Source organism: Athene cunicularia, assembly GCF_003259725.1.
Source record: "Athene cunicularia isolate RWA chromosome 5 unlocalized genomic scaffold, athCun1 chr5_part2, whole genome shotgun sequence".
NCBI classification, from domain to species: Eukaryota; Metazoa; Chordata; class Aves; order Strigiformes; family Strigidae; genus Athene; species Athene cunicularia.
In genome coordinates, this window is record NW_020799102.1 from 9,319,612 (window position 1) to 9,341,083 (window position 21,472).

Genomic DNA, 21,472 nt, shown 5'->3' on the forward strand with positions numbered 1-21,472 from the left:
AGAGGAGGCTGAGGGGAGACCTCCTGGCCCTCGGCAACTCCGTGCCAGGAGGGGGCAGAGAGGGGGGATGAGTCTCTGGAGCCAAGGAGCCAGCGCCAGGCCCCGAGGGAATGGCCTCAAGCTGCCCAGGGCAGGGTCAGGCTGGCTCTGAGGAAGGATTTCTGTGCAGAAGGGGCTGTTGGGCGTTGGAATGGGCTGCCCAGGGCAGGGGGGGAGTCCCCGGGATCCCTGGAGGGGTTGAAGGGTCGGGCTGAGCCAGCGCTGAGGGATCTGGTGGGGTTGGGAACGGTCAGGGTGAGGGTCATGGTTGGGCTGGAGGAGCTGCAAGGGCTTTTCCAACCGAGGTGATTCTGTGATCCAGTGAACGCGGCGTGGGCACGGTGTTAAGGACAGGGAGTGGCACCAGGAGCCCGCATGGGGTTGGGGTGGCAGGTGACCACAAGGCTGCAGGAGTCAGGCTGATAGGAGGAGGCACCTTGGGGGCAACTCTGTTCCCCACAGCATCTGAAACCTTCTTTGCGGGCTGACAGGCAGCAAACCCCCCCCCAGGCCTGCAGTCAGCCCACGTGCAGGGACCAGCGTCCCCGGGGCAGTCACTCTTTTAGCTCACGTGCTGAGGACCGAAAAATACGACTTGTGATGCACCACAAGGCTGGGTTCACCAAATCTTTTTGCATTAAAAAAACCTCAAACAACCCAAACAAGAAACAAACAGATTAAAAACCTAAATTCCCAGTCCAGAGTGGTCAGAAGACTAGACATGGCAGAATGAGGTTTGTCATAATCTGGATGCAATGGATGTGGTTCAACTTGCGTTGGTGACATAGTTAAACATCTCTGTTGCTTGCTAGAGTGTAATGCTGGTGCAATGTTCTGTTCTTTCACCATTCACCATCTCCTGGTTGGAGACTGCCACAGTATCATCATATTCCTTTTTCACTATTCAACCCCAACACGAGTAATGAATACTTGCTAATTTCAGGAAGGGGGGATTTTCTAGGACATACGAAAATCACAGTGTGATCCATGCCAAGTGCACAGCCAGGGCACGGGCAGCCTAGCGTACAGATTAACCTCCTGTGGTGTAACAGGTTACTGTGCCTCTGCAGAGCCATCCTAACTGGCCATGTTAATAGCCCTTCCACTCTAAACCAAGCGTGTTTGCTTTCCCTTAATATGATTTATTTAAAAAAGCAAGGGACTAAAGCACAGTGCAGTCAGTCTTCACAGCTCCATTGAGAGGCAGTAATTCATTAAACCAGGTTAATTCAATCAGCCAGACTTATCTGTCCATAAATTAAATTTGCCTGTTGGAACACACACATTACCTGATCTTTTAGACTCATCACAACATATTTATTCAGAACATTGCTCTTACCATTCTCACTCACACTTGGGAGGAATCCACATTTCCACGCTTGAGATAGAGGATTCGTAGATCAGGCACCTAGGAACATGTGACCACACCCTCAGTGGTCCCACTGCTTTTTCAGGGGTTTACTTTCAGGATGGTACCCCGTGTTATCTGGGGAGCAGCCCTTAACAGCGTTTCTCTTGGGGGAGGAAGGTGGGAGGTCTGGGGGGAAGACACAGAGCCCTGCCTGCCATTCAGACGAGGCTGGGGTTTTGAACACCCTGCTTGCATCTGCTCACCCCCTCACACCTCCAGTATGTGCTGTACCTTTGCAAGGATGTTGGAGAGCAGCCGCTGCTGGTGGATTGCATCAGCGTTTCCTCTGCAGCAACATTAAATTTACTCTAGGATTTGGAAAATACTATCTTAGACCATAGGTCAGGAAATGTGTTGACTTCTCTCTTGAAAGTCTGATGGCCAATTCACGTCAGAGAACATCACCAGGGGTCTGATTTTCCAAGGGGATGAGCACACTCAGCTCCACCTGGTGCCGTTGCAGTCCAGCTGCCCATCTTCACAGGAAGGAAGGCAATGGGCCTCCGTGTGTTCCAGGAAGGTAGCATGATTCAGTGAAAACAACACTAAATCAAGCATCTACCCCTTGAATTTTATTCCCAACTCTGCCATTTATCTTCCAGGTAACTAGCTCAAGGCACCTTGACTCAGTTCTCCCCACACCCATTCTTGGGACACACTTCCTGAAGGTTATCTATGAAGTAAGTGTGTCATGTATGCACATATCTGCATGGTAGGTTACTTCTTTTCATTCTTTTGCTGGAAATAATCTTGTTTCTGCCAACCCAGCCTGAACTATTTGAAACTAATCAGAGAAGAAATGCATCTTTCCATCACTGAGCAAAAGAAAAATCTGGCATAATTTCAGGGTGGATACAAGAGCTTTATGTCTGTCCTGTTCAGACTTACTGTAATTGTGCTGGCATCATTCCCAGAGCTGAGCTAAGGTCAGTGAGAAACCTGTAAATTAATAACTGTGGAGCTGATGTGATCTCTATCCAGGAATCACATTGTACATTTGTGAAGTTTTATAGAAGAGAAAAGTTATGTTTCATTTTTGCCAAGAAATGTTTAAAATTTTTAAATCTTAGTATTAACAATCAGCATACCCTGGACCTATTTGGAGATGTTGGACCTGATTTTGGTCTCACCATCACAGGAACTCCACAAAATGGGTTAGTCTGGATTAATTACATTGGTGCTATGCAAACAGGAATCAGGTAAAACTTTCTCTGAAAACCAAGCCTAGAGGACATGCTTTTCCTTTGGGGTCTTATCTTCTAAAGAAGAGATTCATCTGTCCTCCTGGTTTAATCCAGTCACAAGTAACATCCAGTCATCCCAGTCACTAATTAATATTATTGATTAATAGCTAATTGCTGTTGCCACTTGCATTATTAACATTTAGGAATTCCATTGTACTACAACCTAGAAACACAGGACCAAAAGGGACTTTCTGGTCAGAGGAACCAGTTTTCTGCTATTGCAGGTAACCACATCGGAGTCATTTAGGTACCTGTCAGTCTCTTCCTCCTTCTGAAAGGTTTGTCCATAGACTCTCTCTGAGGATTACTGACCTCCTAATTTATAGGGTAAAGCTATTTATTGCCAAGTTATACCTACTTGTTCTTTTGCCAAATTATTTTTCATCTTAAGATAACTGTTACTCTCTGATGTTTGCATTCCTGGTGTATTTACAGGGCCCACTGTCATCTCCTCTTGACATTTATTTTGCTAAGTCATACATGCCAAGCTCAAAATCTCCTGTCATTAAAGACAGGCTCACAATTCTTTTATCATCCTGGTTTTTCTTTTCCAGCTGTCCATTCTTGAAGATGGTGACCAGAACAGTATAATTTACTCTGGACGTCTTGTGCAGTGGAGTAAATACTCTCCTTTCTGTACTGTAAATAGCTGGTATATCCTGGGGTCATGATATCATGGTCATATCAAATTGGTTGCTCATAAACATTGACTGTTAAGATGGGGTTCCTCTCTTTGTCCTCTCCAGTCACAAAGGCATCTAGAGTGGAAGTCTCCACTGTAGTAAAAGGTTTTTTAAGTATGAGACCCTACCCTATGTACTGCTACACTTTATTCTGTTCTTGTTACCCCATCCCATTCTAACGGTCTTCCTCTGATGACACCGCTTAATCACTAGCAAATGTCATTAGCATGCTTCGTTTTTTCCCAAATGGCACTAAGAGAAATTGAGTATTGTCTCTAAGAACCTCCACTACAAACTATCTCTTGGCCTGATAGTCCCCCTTGCAGCATGACCGCTTCTCCCCATTAGCTAGCCATGTAATCACCTTTTTGTCTTGTGAGAATCCCTTTTCCAGAGGAACTACCAATTTCTTTCAGGATGCAGTACTGAAGGCTGTCCTAAAGTCCCCAAATAGTAGTATTTTTTTCATCTAGAAGATTCATCCTCTTACCAGAGGTAGGTATAATCCACTTTTGGTAAACCCTTGCCATATTTTCCCATGTTTTTAATTATGCTTGCAGTCAAAATCTGTTCTAAAACGTTACATACTGTTAGGGGTCAGACTGATGGGTGTGTGTTAACCTACATCTCCTCTCTCTTGCCTCTCAGCTTCTTCAGAACTGGCATGCATTTGCAGTCCTCTATTTCTGTCTCATCATCCCAAATGTGACAATTTTGTTTAAGATGTTCTTTCAGTACAGCAAGGCAGAAATTACTCAGTCCAAAAGTAAAGTGTATCAAACTCCTGAAACTTTGCTTTCCCTGAAGAACTTCCATTTCTGTGTAGTTTTCATTAGCCATCCTACCACCACCACAGTGTTATGCATCTCTAGTGAAAGCAGAGGAACAGGAATTATTTTAGCTGTAAATCCACACCTAGATGATCTTCAGGCTTGCCCTATTTAGGTTTGATTTTCAACTATTCTTAATCTTTACATAAAAAGGTGTCAATACAGCTAACACTACCAGATGAATGCCATGCATGGTAAAAGACATGTCTCTAGAAGCTTATTATTCCAAGTAGATAATACAGAGCAATGATATTCATCCCCATTATATACAACAAGATGAAAATAAAAACTAATCTGAGATTGAGGAATTCATACTACGGTACTGCCACCCCCATCCAGACTGCTGCTCTGCTGGAAAACTCTTCCATCTTCTTGTATTGCATGATAAGCAGAACCCTGATTACCTTTGGTAGTTTTTCTATTGGTTAAGAACTAGTAACTACCATGGCATTTAAAAAAAAAAAAATCAGCTCACGTCTGCAGAAAGAGCTTTGCTTGAAGTCTTGACTATGGTATTAACCTCATGACTTCATGTGCTTGAAGTCACTGTGTTCAGAAGATGATGTAAGAACAGTTTCAGCCACGGCAGGTGTTTAGGACTTCATCCTCAGAAGTGATGAATGAGGCTGGGAGGGAGTCAGAACTGATCCTAAGATCCGGAGGATGACAGAAGTCTGTGAATTGAGTTTATTTTGCTGTCACTGCACCTGGCATGAAAACAAAGGGCAATGAGAGGATCCAGTTAAAAAAGCGTCTTCTCTGACTCACTGAATCCGGGCATTTGTTTTTGCTCCTTTTCACAGGCTTATATGAATTCATAAACTGCAATCTGAAAGGAAAGCTTCATCAGGCAACATATGGCATTTTGTACAAAGCTGTATCTTTTCAAGCTGAACTAGACCTAGAAAAACTTTCACTAATAATTTTTATGGAGTATTTTAACTCACACTGAAAGATGGGCAATTATAGCTTTTCTTTGTCCTTGCTTCTGTGAACAAGTAAACCAAACTACTGATGTCAAAGTCATACAGAAAGCATGTGTGGCATCTAAAGGTGACTGCACACTCCAGAGGTCCTGAATGACAGAACCTGTATCCCCTCACTGCTGCATGCTCACTCAAGGAAAATGAACCCCCTCCTTGGCTTGGTAGAGTTTTAGAGTATGTTTTGGGGTACTAGAAGGCAATAAAACCAGCAAATGGCACCTTCTCATGGTGAAGGGTCCCTTAAAGGAGAGGTAAGCTTAAGGCAGGCTCCAGTTGTGTTGGGATATCTCATTAGCTTAAGCCCATCTCTGCTGGGAGGGAAGAACTCTGGTGGAATCCCACTTAACTTTGAAGCAATGGCCAGTGCAGATGCCACACCAGAGGGCTCTTTCCTTCCTTTGTACTGTTGCTTTAGAAAGGTAGGTTTTGGTTTCCAACAAAGTGATTCTACCCAGAAGCGACTGCATTACAGTGAAGCCGAGGTGACTGATTGGGATGAAAGACACGAGGTATCAAAGGTGAGATAGGGCACTTTATTAAAATTTGAGCCACCGAGCCAGGATTTCCTAATTCCAGAAGGGGCTACCTCCTAATTCTGTCTTAATTTTAATGAAGAGTTGTAAATAAATGAACGAATAAATAAATGCAAGGTTTCCCTCCCTTCCCATTTTTACACGAGAAAGGAAACAAAAGCTTTCTTATCTGAAAAAAATATTGAGAACCAGAAAAGCATGCTTGCAGTCCCTTGTTTATATCATTCATGACTCAGGATGAATCAAAAGTAACTTGAAATGCCTGTGTATAAAATATCAATTATTGTTTTGTGTCCCACTCTATGGGTCAAGTCTAAAGCTGCCCTACAGCTGCCAGATGGGCTTTTTTACTAAAGAATTGGTAAGTACAAAACCCAACATTGTTACAACTGTAGTACCGTTAAAGGGGTTTCATTCAGTTTAGGGGCTTGGTGTGGTAGAAGTCCTCAGCAAGAGTGGGTCCTGCTGAGAGAGTTTAAAAATGGTAGTCTTAAAAGAAAAATATAAAAGGAATAGTGTTGGCTGTGCCCACTGGGACACAGAAGGCCTCTTGCTGATGCTATTTATAATTCACACCTGGTCCACATTGTTGGTGGTCCTTGCATTTCTTCTGGGATGAATTCCACGGTCAGTGATTGAGTTACAACTCATTTTCAACATTAAACTAAGAGCAAAATTCATTGGTGTTGGAAAGGAGTTAAGGTCAATGACTGTTCCACCATAGTTTTTCAGGAGCATCAGTTCTTCTTTGCAGTGTAAAGAAACCCGTGACCTCACTGCGTTTTTAGGTCTGTTTTGCCAAGGAGGCATTAGCTGTGAAATTCATCTGGCTGTCTTCAGGCAGGGGAACCCGCAGCTTTGCAATGTGTACTTGCTTTTTGTGCCAATGCAAAGCCACCACAAAATGTTACCAAATAAGAAAGGTGTCAATTTATTTTCACTTCCCATTAGTGTTAGTGACAATATATGGTGTGAAGCAGTAGAGAAGTTGGGGCTTTTAAAAAATTAATCAGGGCAAAGCACTAGTTTGTATGCCGTTATACCACTAGTTTGCATGCACTTTGCACAGTTCAAAGCTTACTCTGAATGCAGCTCATGTACACCAAGGCTTTCAGCCACCACAGCAACAGCACCGCCACGAGCTACGCTAGAGACAACAGCCCTGGCAAAAGTCCTTCACAAATCCCTGTCCTACAGGGGAGGAAATAAAGCATCTGGGGCACAGACTGCAGTAGTGGAGGGAGGAGGTCAGCAGGTAGGGAAGGGGCCAGGCAGTTCATACCCGGGGCATCCCTGTGCAAGCTGATGTAATCCTAGGGCCAGCATCTGGCCTGGAAGACATGGCTCTTTGTCCTAACATGCTAAGAGCCAAAAAGTTCTTCCTTTGCCTCAAGTGCCTTGCCCATTCCCAGTGCTCTCAGGGGTATTTCAGCTCCATGATCTACCAGGTGACTTGAGCCTGCTTCTGGCTCAGCATCAGCAAATGAGCTGAGCAAAGGCAAAAATGGTCCTATCTGCTCTGTCATCAAAGGAACCCAAGACCTTACATATCTGCTTCTGCTGCACGCAGCCTGGATTTGAGTCCGACAAATACTACACAGGAATGAAAAGTGATGCAACACATCACCATCCTGCACTGGGATTTTCCCTAGAATTTAAGGGGCTCAGTTTGCCTTTTCCATTGATAGACTCCTTGGAAAGCCTTAGGATTCATGTGTATTTGGGTCATGGTCATGTGTCACTTCCTCTAGACTACTGGAAGGAATCCTATCCTCACAGAGAGGGAAGGATGTTTCCCTGTCCTCAGAATGACAGGAGAGACCTGATTTCCAAATACTCTCCTTACAGCCCTGGCTGATTTTGCATAATGCACGGTTAGAAAAAACGACTGTGTACTTTGTTATTCCATCAGCTAAATTAGACTAGTGATGAGAGAAGATGGGTTATTGGTACACTTCTCTACTTTTTATGCACTATCTAGAAATTTCAGTAAAATTCAACTGTTACCTAACTTAGCATACTGGAAGAGACCAAGACTCGGGTAGTGTTTCAGAGTATTGAAAACCATAAAACATATCCCAGTCCACACAATTCTCACATCTACCTCAAGCAACTTCCTTGACAGCTTGTTTTCAAGGCTAGATCTGTCAGCAACCCCACTGGCTGGTGGTGAACGCAACATGTTATCTGCTACAGGGGACTCCAGCCATGCTTGTAGGTCAGCTCTTTGGCCATGAAAACCTGCACTTTATCATTGCATGCTTGCACTTCTGGCTAAGCACTCCATCCCACTACCCTCTTTTCTCGAAATACGTTAGAAGAGATCCTGGTGTAAACCCTTGCAGTGGTTTAATAGAAACTCCTAGTGCCTGAGCTGAGTGGTGTGCATTTGGCTGAGCAAATCCATTGTGCAGAAGACAGAAATACAGAATGGGAATCCTCTCATGACCACAAATGACTGTTATCTGTAGGAGTCATGATGCTCCTGTAGTACTGTGACTCATCTCCATTCACTTCCTACAGTCTGAGTAAAGACCCTGCATTCCCAGACTTGCCCACCATTGTTAGCAATGGGGGTGGACCTTTGACAATCTCTGTTTCAACTTGGATCCAAATTTTTGGAAAACATCAAGGAGCAAAACCAGTGCTGGATTTACATCTGGCCTTTTCTAATATGATGGGATACAGAGACTCAATGAATTCAAAAGTACAGCCGTAACGAGAGGAGCAGAAGTGCATGCATTGCATTAGCATTACACTAACACAACTCTGTGCAGTGCTTAGCTCTTGCTATTTTGTAGTGGAGGCTAATGTAGACAGATACGTCTAAATACCAAGCAGTGTGGTGAAATGGGTGTCCTCTAACAACTCCCATCACATCACCACTGCCAGAATCTGTCTTCCTTGGGGTGCACACAAGCCCCCCGTCCCGTCCCGCCCTACGCTGGTCACTCCCTGTGCTGTGCTAACACAGGGATGTTCATTAACAGACCACTGTCAGCAATCTTGGCAGCAATCTACCAAACTTTATCACCTGATTAATTTCTAAGTTATCAGTGAATTACTTTCTGCGTTGCAGATTAGGGTACAAGCCTAACAGTGTTAAAAAAATACATTGCCTTCTCCATCTCTTTAAAAGTCAGTGGAAACAAAAGTGTGCAGCACTCAACTATGCATCCAGTGTTTACCAGCCAGCTCGTGGTCTGTGGAGGGCAGATTTTCCAGGTGTGCTTCACAACTTTCTTTTCTAGAGAATTGAGCAGCTGGACATATACCTACAACTGTTTGCATAGGACACTGCTTTGCCAATTATCAGGCCTAGCATAAAGGACACAGCCAGCATAAAGATGAACCAATAACCAAATTGTATTTGATACAAAAGGGTCAGTACATGAGTGAGTGCTGGGGGTACAAACAAGTCAGTCAGATTATACATAATTGACATCAATCCCACTGACCCCAACAACAACACTGCACAACCAACAATGGGTGGAATAAATGGTGAAACGCAGTCTCCCAGAGAAGGGATGGGAGACAACCGGGCCAACAAGCCAAATACATAAGACCAAGGAAGCCACACACTGAATCTCTACACAGCCCACGTTTACAAAAGCCAGACCTGACTGGAGCCCAGTCCCAGGGAGGCGGGAGGTCCTTCCCCAACAGGGAACTGCACAGGACATCCACATCACACACAGACACTACCCCTCCTGCAAGGGGTCCCAGCTTTTATCCCTCAGTGGGACACCTGGCCTTGGGTTACTGAATGCAGACCCCTGGGGCTCCTTTACCCAATGGCTCTCCCTGCCAGGCCAGCCACACCCTGGAGGGAAGCCTAAAGGCAAACTCACCCCCCCTTGGTGGAGGACTGTGGGAATCACCCATATGTCAACCTTAATTTGGGGCTTGGGGATGAAACACCAGCATTTCAGACACTTATTTCTCCTTTGAGATACTTGCCTCACAACATGTCTAGCCCTTGGCAACTTGGAGAATAAAATATAAAGACTGGGGAGAGACAAACAAATAAATAACTAAATTATGGGTGTGATCCCAAACCTGTTGAAGTTCAAGGAAGTGATTTCAGATCATGTTCATTTTACAAAGAGGTGTCAAACTAATTTTAAGCTATTGGACTTTCAAAAAATATGACCTCCACAGAGACTGACTTGTTGTGTCGACTGACAACCGTTGTGATAAGATAACTCCTGGTCAGTGATCATTAAAATAAAATCCTTGTTCCAGCAGCATGCTTGGCTGCAGCAATAGTTCAGTGAAACTGTTGCCCGCTGCATGCAATGAGTTCAGGATCTTAAAACACAGAGTGAAGAACTACGTTTGTCACAGAGTCAACATCCCAGCAAGGGCAGGAGGTCCCGTACCACGCCACACGCCGCCCTGTTTGTGATCGCACGCTTGAATTGCTTCCTCATCATTTATACAGAGCTCTCTAGGAAATATGTTCAGGGAGTATCCTAGCACTTGCAAGCACAACTTTCTGATATGCCTGGTTTTTAATCAAGATATTAGGCAAACAGCTGCTGAGAAACAGAGGTCTCTGGGACCATCCTACTTTGCTGATAAGTCTGGAAGGCTTCCTGCTGTGTGCCATGGTGCATGGCCAAGCCCCAGCAACATGGGAGCCAGGGCTGCTTGTTCTGGAGACATGTTCACCATCGATGTAATGGGCAGAACCAGGGTGCTTGGGGGCTTGGATAGCTGATCAGGATAGCCAGGGACTACATCTAATGACAAAGCTCTATCTGAATGGAGAGATAAAGTAGAGAAAACAAATAAAAAGCAGGAATTAATCTGAGGAGTATGTCAACCGTGGCCCCTGAAATGCCACAGGAAAGGAAAGAGAAGGAAACGTCTCCAGCTTGGACATAGCAACATCTTGAGCACCTTTCATCCAGCAAATTCATAATGCTGTTTATGCAGGAACTTTATATCATCTTCCCTGCTGCAGCATAATATCTACTTAAGCCTGACATTTTAAAATACCTCAGCCACATGGAGAGGGGCAGGTGACCCGGTACAAACATGCAGACCTCAGCTTGGCCCTTTGATAGGTGCCATCATATTGCAGTGCAGCTTGTGAAATCAACAGCTACAGTATGCTTCTGGGGAAAAGCATGCCAGCCAGAGGGTGGATCTGCTTGCATAGTCCCTGCACCTGGCATTTCGGCTTATGTTACCATCTACAGGCATCAACCCTCTATGGAAGGAGCTGCTCAAGGGTCTGGGACAACCCTGAGGAACAGGGGGCTTGGGATGTGGTGTGCTGCTCACTGCTGTACCACAGCCAGCTGAATGGCATCTCAGAACAAGGTGCAGTTTTTGTGTCAACAACGGGATCATTAATATGATCATCAGCAGGCTTCAGATCAAATCCCCTTTCTTGGAGCAATGCAAAGGGAGGAAGGAGGTATTTTTGTTGAGCTTAAAGCTGAGCTCCCCTGCTCTGGGCTGCAGTGTACAGACGGTGGGAAGTGCGTGCGGACAGAAAGGTCTCTGCTTGCTAAGCCTGCCTGGCTCCTTGCCCGAGCTTCAAATGCAGCCTGTGAGGGTTTGACTTGAGACAATTTGATGGATACTGTGTGGGTGCTGGAGGCAAGAGAAGCCAAGAAAATGAGGGATCTGTCTGTCAGCTGATCTATTTCCTCAGATATTTAATGCAAACCCTTCATTCCTGTAAATATACTCTGCATGCTGCTATAGATAGGGTATGGTTGTAAGTGTGATAGTGTGAGAAAAGGGTGCAATACATGAACCAAAACTGAAGAGTTTTTCATCTACAGACCACATTCCTTATATGTGGTAATAACATCTATGTGCTAAATTCATTTATTTCTGCAAACAGGTCATAAATTACATGTCAGCATAGTAATCTCATTTATCCCGTTCTTTGACCTCCTCTGCAATATGCCTATTGAGTCTTCTCTACTTGCACTGCTTTTAACTTTACCAAGTGCCTTAAGCCCTCTGAATTTTGATCATCGATTGCCACCAACTGCAGTGATTAAACTGAAGCGTGAACCACCCCCATTAATAAAAACTCACCGCTTGCCTTTTCTGCAAATCAGATTTCAACAGCACTGCTCTCCTCTTCCCCCTTGTCTGGCTCCAACTGAAAAAAATATGCAAGACCATTTGCTAGGGTTAATTTTTAATAGTGTCCTCACTGCCGCAGTGAATGAAGTCATTTATTATCCAGCAGGCAGCATGCTAACACGCTAGGCAATAACAAATGCTAAAGGAGGTGACTCAGGCATAAGCAATCAGACAGAGTTTTACATTCCCACCTGCTGGATGGCTCAGCACAAAGGGCCGAGCACGGCATTTTGGTTTAACCTATGCTTGCATCTTCATCAGAGGGACACCTGGATTTGGGCCACGCAGCCAGCAAGGTTTATTTGCTTCATAGTCTTGTGCGAAGCATGTACGTAAACAGAGTCTGTGTGGCCAGCCTTCCCCTCTGCCTGGGCACTCTCTTCCTCTGACAAAGAGGTTCATATTCCTCTGAGGCGGTCATCCCTGCTGTGGGAATGTGCCAGCCCAGGCAGTTTGGTCCTAAATAACACTTTGTGATCTCAAGCAGACTGGAGCTCAGCCTACCCACCTGTAAAACAGGTTTAATGGTAGTTGGCTTTTTTCTAGAAAAGCTAGGAGGATTACTTCATGTCTGAGATCTCTAGATGAGGAACTGCTCTGTGGCAGACAGCATTTTAAAAGAGCAGCTGGAAATCAAGGCCAGAGCAGGCTGGCAGCCCCGTGAGCAGGTAGAGATGACCACAGAAGCTGTACTGTTCTCCTCTCATTACTCAAGATCCTCAGAAAGGCAGATGATTCACAAACCAGAAAGTGATTTCAAAATTACTTATTAAGTCAGATTTGTGGTGATTTTACTGCTCTGGGATGCACAGGGTTGGGCTGCAGAATCTCTTTTACCGTCTTTTCAGAGTGAAATGTGGTGGTGATGTAGAGTCCTCTCGCCCATGTATCTATTACTGTTGTATTTTTGTCTCCACAGAGTAGTCCAAAGGCCACTGAAGAAGTCCATGAATCTTCCCTGTACCTGCAGTAAGCTTTGGATCAGACCTCAATAAGCCAGCAAGAACATGCTGCTGAACATGCTATAACAAGTTCACTGGCATGTGCTGATCACTGCAGGAAAGCTGGTGTAAGTGTGCTCCCAAAACCAAGGAAGATCTTGACTAAGGAGGCAGCAGCTTCCTGCTTAGTCCTCACTGGAGCACACCAGTGCTGCTTAAATGGGGGCACAGAGCAGCTCTGAACCCATTCCCTGTGCACTATACCAGAGAAGCTAGAGGGAGGGTACTGTATTACTTTTAATTCACTTTGTGATCGTGTAATGCTCCCAAATCCCACTGCCAGTAAGCTCTGATGATTAAACAGCTTACTGAAGGGAGACTATAGCTAACACCTTCTATACTTGTCAAAACGTATTGCTAATGAGGACTGGGAAATCACTCAGTGTTAATACAACATCTGTAGATTAACATTAGCTTACTCATGTTTTCATATTCTGTGGCTGAAATTCCATCAATCACTTGATTCATATAACATTTCTGATTGGTGTTTTGGTACGTTCGCCTCAGCACTGCCCCAACTGAAGTCTGCTGACTAGAAGTGGAAAAGGCAAAGTCAAGAATCTGAGACCAGAGAAGAAATTTGCAACATGCTCTTTTGGACATCTCAGCTCAGGAATCTTATGGGAGGTCTGACTTCAGAAATGTTTAGCGTTGGCCCCCTGAAAGCCTTTAAACAGTATCTGACTGATTTGCACACACAGACACTCACATGACTACTGAGTTCATGAACACCTGCCCGAAGAGTTACCTAGAAACATGCCATGGCCCTGCACCAGTCCTGCAAGATGCAAGTGACTGCGGGTCCTCTCTGCCTTTCAGAGGGAGAACTGCCATGAAAAAGAGAATCTGTGTGAAATAGGTGTGGAAGTAATCTGGAGAGCTCAGTTACGCCACCTCTCCAACTGAAGGAGCGATTGCTAGGCCTGTGCTGCTCTTGAAGGCGATTGCATGGGAGGACTCTGCCCTCACCACTATGAGGGGGCTCTTGGGACAGCCTAGGTAGGACAGTGACACAGATCTAGCCTGAATCTCACTTGATATGGGGATACTGCTACAACCATAAGCTCACAGGGAGCCGTGTAACTCAGGATTTCCAGCTCTGATGGCAAGTGGCTGCACTGCAGGAGAGGCTACCTTTGCTATAAATAACATGAAGTCTGAGGTCACCAATGGACTTTGTTACTGCAGGAGTGCAGATTTTAGGTAATCACTGAAAGGGATGACAGAGGAGCTGGAAATGCTCCACTGCAGCATCAGGAAGAGGCTGCCACAGAGGAAAACAGCTGTCTGTAATGGAAGGGGATCAGATAAGCAAGCTTTACTAAGGAGTGTACACTGGAGACTCAAGAGCACCAAGAAGCAGAGAGGTGGGGGAAGGCCCGATTCCAGCCTCCTGTCCAGTTGACAGGGCAGCTACATTTTATGTAAGTACTGCTTTGCATCAGCTTTACTTGCTCACAAAGATGGGAACGAAGTTTTAGCGCAGCTCCTCACAGAAGGAAAACCAGAATTTAGTGAAGGACTTGACAGAAGAGAGGAAAAGGCTCAGCAGCTTGAGTTTGATGATGAAAAGGAGGGCTGTGTGGCAGGGGTAGAGACAATGCACAGCTGGTACATTTAAAAGTAGTCAAAGGAAAAGAAACCAGTAGTTTAACTGGATAAACACAAATGTCTTTAATTCTATCTAGTTCTACCATGTGTGCATGCCTGAATCATGCTGCGCAACACTGCTTTGAAATTTCTGTGAGAAACAGATGTAGTTAGCAATTGTTGCTCGATGCTGAGGAGAAGAAAAACAGCATTAGCTGATGAAGATGTAAGAAGATTCTTCTAAAAAGAGTAAGAATAATCTTAGTGTCTCCTCCAGAAGGACATGTGGGATAGCCTGAGATTTCAGTACAAACTCATCTGGTACAGAGGCCTTGAATTACACAGATAAATCTGTTGCACATCAGTGAATGCAGAAATGACACAGAGCACAAGACATCCCTTAGCAACTCATCCAGTTTCGACTCTTGGAAATATGTCTCCTGCCAGCAAAAGTGACACAGATGACCCAGACAATGGTAAGTGATCCAAACTGTCCCTTAAAAAAACTGGTAGCGTGGAAGCTGCAAAGTGTTCAACCTTTTTTGTAGAGTTTGAAAATGAAAATCACACAGGGCCTAAATATCACGAGGGCTTGTTAACATGAAATAAGGCTTGCAACTTGCAAAGACCTGAGTTACTGCTGTATGAAGACAAAGGCAAAAACCTCACTCAGAGTGCAGTGATCTGAGGATCAGGCTCCAAGGGAATGACTGACATTCAATTCAAGCTGACAGCTAATAAAAGCTCCTGTACATATGCCAGCAAACCGCTGCCAGGGAAATCTGTGTGGCTCCCAACTTGCAGACTCCTGCACTACCAGACCTCCCACCCTACAAGACCCTCGCTGATCTACACTGGCAGGCTCAGCAGAGACTGCAAGGAAACATGGGACCTTACCAAGCCTGGTCACTCTTGGTCAGGTGGGGACATTTTGTGAAGGAATCTGTGTCATTTCTAAGTAACTCAGGCTCTAGACTCACCATGTGAGCTAGGGAAAAAGCAAGAAAAATCAAAAAGAACATTTGTTGGGGACCTAAGCAAACACCCCACAGGAACAAGCAGGACACTTTCTTTAGAGTGTCAGATTTCAGATCAGACTGAAACTAGCAGGCATTGGTAGAAAGCGACACTGCTTGTAAATACAGCCCCAGAGATCTAACCTACACCTTATCTCTCACCCCCCCAGCAAAATCAGCAAAGTCCAAACATCTCACCATCTGCTCAGCTGGGAACTTCACTACTGCATATCACGGACAGGGAGATGCGATTGTTGTTCATTCCTACAGCGTCTCTACAAGGGGGCTGACTCAGTGGAAATGACTGGTCTTTGAATTACGTCTTTCTTCTTGTGTGTGTTTGGGTTGGGTTTTTTTTAATAGAAAAAAAGGCATCAGCAGTTGTCTGTATTTTTAAACTGTGGAACACAGACCTCCTTCCACTTCCAAGCTCTGATTACAAAGCCTTTCCCTTCTGTGATTCCAGAGCATCTCGTCTCTTCAAGTTTCTATTTTCAGTTCATAATTGATCAAATCCAACTGGTAGCAGAATTCATTTCAGTCAACAGGAATCTTTCCTCTCTAGCTTTGGTGGAGCTTGGACCAGGCACCTGGCAAGGCACTGCCTGGTTTTCTTGCTTATTTCAAACAGGAAATCCATGATGAGAAAGATTCTGTGCTGGATCAGATAACTCTCCAGGGCTGATGATTTTCCTCTGCCCACCCAGAATCTTCTGCAATGTTTCAAATGGTTTGGTTCAAAAGAGGGCTGAGCACTCTATTTAGTAGAATTCAATGTAATCTTCATGCCATTATTTTCAGGATTAAAACCAAAGTGGTTCCGCTCACTGGTTGGGTCCATTCACTGGTGGGGTCATCTGAAGCAAGGTGATGTTTCTGAAGTTGATATAGAAGATTTAGTTGACTGATTGAGAGTTAATTAATTAATTCAGGGGTTTGTTTTGTTAGTTAATTACTGCAAGAGAGCTCTCCGGTTCAGTGTCCATCTTAAAAACCCCTTTGAAACCAGGTCTGAGCGGGCTTCTTTTTTCTCTCAGTATGGTCTCTCAGTTGCACATCTGCTTCCAAGTCTTAGGTATCTCTGAGAGTCCCAGGCCCTTGGGGTGATGGAACATGCTTGCAGAATTTCACAGCTGTGGTGTCTCTTGTGGCTGTGTCTCTTGGTGTTATCTGCAGTAAGGATTAGCCCATAGACTTTTCCCAGCCTCTAGGAGACTGTTAAATTACAGTGTTGGATAGTTTAGCATGATTTCTATGAGATGACTTTCATTTATCTCATGGTTTCTTTGTGCAGCAGAAGACTCAGATTTTCCCCATACTCTTTATAAAAAGTCAGTCACTCACAGTATAACATTTCATTGTCAGGAGTAAGCTCTAGCCTTGCATTTCCACACAGATTTATCTGATACATTAAGAGCTTCTCCCAAAGGCTGCTTTCCAAGTCATGCTACTGGGCTTGTGATCTTACAGTACTTTCTCTACAGCCTCACCAGGAAGCTAAAAGAGGATTGTCCATGAGTCACAATAATTTTACCTGTAAATTCAGCTAAAACCCCTAGGCAGCTCAGAAGTCTGGCCACTGTTTCTCAAGACTGATACTACTACATCAACCACCTAAACTTTAACTGGGAGTGTTTTAAAAGTAACAAGTGTTTTAAAAGTAACACAGTTGGAGCTGTGCTACATGTAGCTCATATCAATAGTCAAGGGATTAAGAAACTTTCACTTTTTCTTTCACTTCTCATGACTATCCGCAGAAAGCATCCTTTCCAGCTCAGGGGTAAAGTAAACATTCTGTGTATACCCTAGGGACACTCCAGATTTACAGATGAGTCCATCTTAAGCACAGGGTAGTTGAGTGGCTTCTGTGACTACTTGCACACATAACAGTTTTCAAAATTGTCCTCCTCTGAGCTACCAAAGCTCGATTTTGATTTCCTCACACAGAGATAATTATGAGGGTTTCCCCTCTCTGCCCTTAGCCAATTCCCTTTGGCATTTCTAAATTGTCTCACTAACACAAGTGAGCTGCATAGCAATGAGTCTGCCCTTCCCAGAAGTCATCCCAGTAAAGAGAATGGGTTTGAAGACAGACTCTGATCCTATTCCATCCTCTGTCCCAGGTAACTCCAAAATATTCTCAGATCTGCAGTGATTTATAAAAAAAAAAAAAAAAAAAAAAAAAAAAAGGAAGGAGGGGGTAAGAATGGAGACTGTCAGAGAATGGAAGCCAAATTAATTTCAGAAGAAATTGGTTCATCCCTTACTGGCATCTGCAGAGTTTGTCAGCTTGCTGCGGAAATGGATTTGGTCTTGTATTTCTGAGAATCCAGCCTTGTTTCAATTCTTCTGAACACTTCCTTCTTTCCTTCTGACTGCACTTCAGTTTTCATCCAAGTATCAGATAGACCCATGAGGCAGCTGACTTGCACCGAATCTAACATAAACTTCTACTGACAGGTTGTGCTACCTAGATGATGCATAGACCACCGGTGAACAAAAAGGATAAGGTCTCAGCTTCTTTCCTTGCTATAGCAACAAAGCACCTTGTGATGATATATTTTTTTCTCTTTCATAAGATGGTTGCCATGGCAAGTTACTTGTGTTACATTGTCAGACACTAAAAGGAAACAATTTGCATTCTGTAGAAACCTCAAAATTTTAAAAGTCGATTGCGTATTGGTTTGTTTTCTTCCAGGACACTACTCATCCTCTAAGCTCAGGGAGAGATAAACGAGAAAAACATCCCAGTACAGGAAAAGTACTTACAGGTTTCTTAAGTCTGGTGTATCTGCAGGAGGACTAAATTAAAAAATAATGAAGAATACAGTACTGTGAGGAAGCAAAACTGCTTTTCTCAGTACGCTCTCAGGGACAGTGTTAAGGAGAGCACAGTGATAGAGTCTTCCTTCCAAACACTTCAGCAAAGTTTCAGTTACACAGGGAAAGTATGTATCCAGGAAAGGGGACTAGCTGAGTGCAGGGAGAGCTTGAAAGCCATGGAAAGAACCAGGAAGCAATCTGCATAATTAAAAGTCAGGTGAACTTGTAGATGTGGCAAAGCAACAGGAAGCTCAGAACAATGAAAGCAACTGACATCACTAATCTACCCTCTGTGACTGCTGAGAATTGATATATCCTTCAGTATATCAAAAATACATGATATGTATCTGGATGTATTCAAGTATGTATCCTTACAGAGCTAAAAAGATACTTTCTTTGCTGATGATTTTGATGATCACAAGAAGAACTTCTCATGTTCTTTTGGTTGGTTTTTTGTTTAGTTTTGTTTTTTTTGTTTGTTTGTTTTGTTTTGTTTTGTTTTGTTTTTTAAGGGGAAAGAAAGAATAGTTCAACTTGGCTGTTGAAACAAGGCTGTGTTTCTACTAGAAATTAAAGAAGATTAAGGTTTCAAAAATGTTGGGGACAGCCTTGATCTATAGCTGATGAACAAGTTCAGCTGCTAACTAAACTCTTGGCATAAATTTGTATGTCACACGGTGGAGAGCTAAGCTCACGCCTTGTCTGTGACTCCCCTCTTGCAGAGGTTAGAAAGAGAATGACAATATCAAAGAGTTATTTTTTTAGGTCACAGCACCTATAAAAATCAGTGACATACCTTCCCAGACTGAATTTAGAGTGCTGTTACAAAAAGTCATGATGGGATAAGCATGTCTGTGAGTTATGGCCTCCCACCTGCAAGCTACATACAGTTTGGTGAAGACAATCAGGAAAAATGGAAGACATGGGAATGATGGAACAGCTTTTCGACCCCACTGCAGATTTTGTTTTGGCAATATTACTGTGGCAGAAAGGATCTTCTGAGATTCTCTCCATTTCCTTTTTATTGCTCCATGTCCCAGTGGGTCCAGTATTTGACTAATCTTCCTCTCTCAGTCAAAGCTTGCAGCAGTTAGTAGCACTGCAGGATTTCTAGAGAGCTGTGCATTTCTCTTTGCCTGCCTTGGGGTTTGCCGTAGAGCACAGAAGCTGCACTGGTGCCTGGTGGGTAGCTGGAGAAGTTTGTTGCCAGTCCACGGGATGAATTAGCAGAGTAGTTAGTCGACTGAACTACCTTTTTGCGGTGGCATTTGCACTCCTTTGCTGTGGCACTGCATGTCCCATGTTTAGAAAAGAGGATTCCATCTTCCAGAGGCCTCAGACAAGCTAGGTATTTTCCTAGAATTAAATTCAAGTTTAGAGAAAGGAAGGAAGAATCTGTCCAGGCAGAAGGACTTTTTATAAACAGAATGGGCTATAACCTCAGCACGTGTAAATCTGTTCAACTTTGCCAAAAGCAATGGAGTGATGCTGCTTTGCAATAGTGGAGCTTCTTGTCCCGATATTTTGCTTTTTTATCCAAAAATAGAAAAGGGGAGAAGGCATCTTTAAGCTATATCACTCTCTGTGTCCTCACAAGTTTGTGTCATCACCTCTATGCGATTATGTGGTTATGACTCACCAATAGGTGATTACGCCTCTGTCTTCCAGCGGTCTGCAAACAACAAGTAGTCGTCAGGTATCTTATATCCTGATGTGATCTGGCACTGAAGAATGAGCAGGAGGCAGTTTCAGTCCCATCTTCTGGTGTTTCTTGGTTCTTGTAAGTCACTGAGAAGCCCAAGAAGCATGAAACTGAGGTTCACCCATAGCTGTGTCTATTGCACTACCTATCTGCTTCTTGCTCCCTGGTAAGTTCTTCTGGGCCGCTTAGGTACTGAAAAATATGAGCCTGCTTTCAGGGTGCTTTGAAAAGCCAGATTTCTGCATGCTCCAGTACCCTGCCTGCTCGCCAGAAACGGCTAAAACAAGACGAGACAGGTAGCGTGGAGAGGCGGCGTGCCGCGGGTACGTGTGTCTGCCTGTGGAGAAACCCATCACCTTTGTGTGTGCTGCTGTTCCTGCTGTGGGCTCGCTCAGGAGAGATGCTGTGTTTCTGCGAGGTGTGGTCCTTGCTTCTGTGGAGAACTCCGAGGTCGTTCACAATCAGGAGGGCTTGTTAGAAGCAAGCAAAGGGTTTCAAGGTAGGTTTAGGCTTCAGCCTTTTTGTCTGGACCTGTCTGTTTGAGTGCTGGCTTTTAGAAAGCGCTCTGGCAAGTTGGTTTGTGCTGGTGCAACATGTCTAGGAGACCTGAAAAAACCTGCACAACTCTTTCAACGGGTATCTTTAGAACTCACTTAATCTACTCTCGATGTAACCTCTGCAGGGCATGAGCTTTCTTTTTGTTATGTGTCAAGCGTGGTATCTAGAACAATGGTTTCTAGATCCATTTTCAGATTACTAGATACTTTTCTAATGGAAACAATAAATCGTGGCAGTGTGCTTGAAATGTATGTCAGAGTGAACAGTGCTTTCCAGTACCAGGAACGCATACTTCATTCAACATCCTATTCTGAATCAAGGCTTGATGGCTTCTGTGTACTCCTGGGTAACAAGGTGACTATGCAATCCACTATCTAGCTCCCAAAAGAGCAGGGGAGTCACCGTGCCTAATAGCAGAAAATATCTGGTAATATCTGATGTGACAGGATGGGCAGTGCTGCGTTGATAGATGTGAATTCATGGAATGAAGCTCGAGTCCATCAAGGTTTGGTCGATTCGATGTAATGGTGCTCGTTGTGGGACCCAAATAGGATCGGGCAGTGCCTCCCGCCACGCTCAGACCTGTCCCTGTAATCGGAGTAATTCTGTTCACGCGGGGTCTATCTCTGCTTCTAAGCCTCACTGGACCCCCCCAGCTGTCTCACACCGAGCCAATTCAGGTGTCTTTTTCTTTTGTGGCCTAAATCGCTCCTGAATAATTTGGAGTCGCCCCTTTTTCTGAACGTTTCCAAGGGCCAGACAAAAGCGCCATGTGAGCTGGGTTTCGCTGGGTTACCAGGCAGGGGCTGTGGCCTGTGATGGACACAGAGTCTCGGCAGTCTCTCCTCTGCCTCCCCCCAAAAGGCGCCGGGCCCCCGCCGGGAGAGGCAGCTCGGCCCAGGGCAGGGCCTTGCCTGCAGGGCGAGGGCTCTCCCCGCCGCC

General features: G+C 44.5%; 1 long non-coding RNA gene across 2 annotated transcripts; it reads right to left on the reverse strand.

The window, feature by feature from the left end:
* Positions 1-695: 695 nt before the first annotated feature.
* On the reverse strand, positions 696-21,466 carry LOC113481194. Of its 2 annotated transcripts, XR_003398620.1 has the most exons (4): positions 19,910-21,466; positions 11,790-11,856; positions 10,300-10,489; positions 696-4,914 (listed from the first exon to the last, which is right to left on the reverse strand). It is a non-coding gene; the product is annotated as an uncharacterized LOC113481194 (long non-coding RNA). The 2 variants fall into 2 exon arrangements; XR_003398621.1 differs by lacking the exon at positions 11,790-11,856.
* Positions 21,467-21,472: the final 6 nt, after the last annotated feature.